Source organism: Arachis duranensis, chromosome 7, assembly GCF_000817695.3.
Source record: "Arachis duranensis cultivar V14167 chromosome 7, aradu.V14167.gnm2.J7QH, whole genome shotgun sequence".
NCBI classification, from domain to species: Eukaryota; Viridiplantae; Streptophyta; class Magnoliopsida; order Fabales; family Fabaceae; genus Arachis; species Arachis duranensis.
Genome location: NC_029778.3, coordinates 59294062 through 59294301, shown reverse-complemented (window position 1 = coordinate 59294301; position 240 = coordinate 59294062).

Sequence of the window (240 nt, the reverse complement as noted above, 5' to 3'; positions counted from 1 at the left end):
CAAAGCATACTTCCCCCTCCTTCTCTCAACACCACCACTCACAACAATAATCACCTCAACATCAATATCAAGCAACAACAACAATCCCAGCATACGCTTCGCTATCTCTCTCTCTCTATCGGAGCAACAATCTCAACAACAACAGCAATCTCAATTGCAAGAGCACCATCAAGGACCACCGCCACTACCATCGGAGCCTCAACAAGGTCTGGAAGAGCCGCATCCCCTCAACTCCTTAGC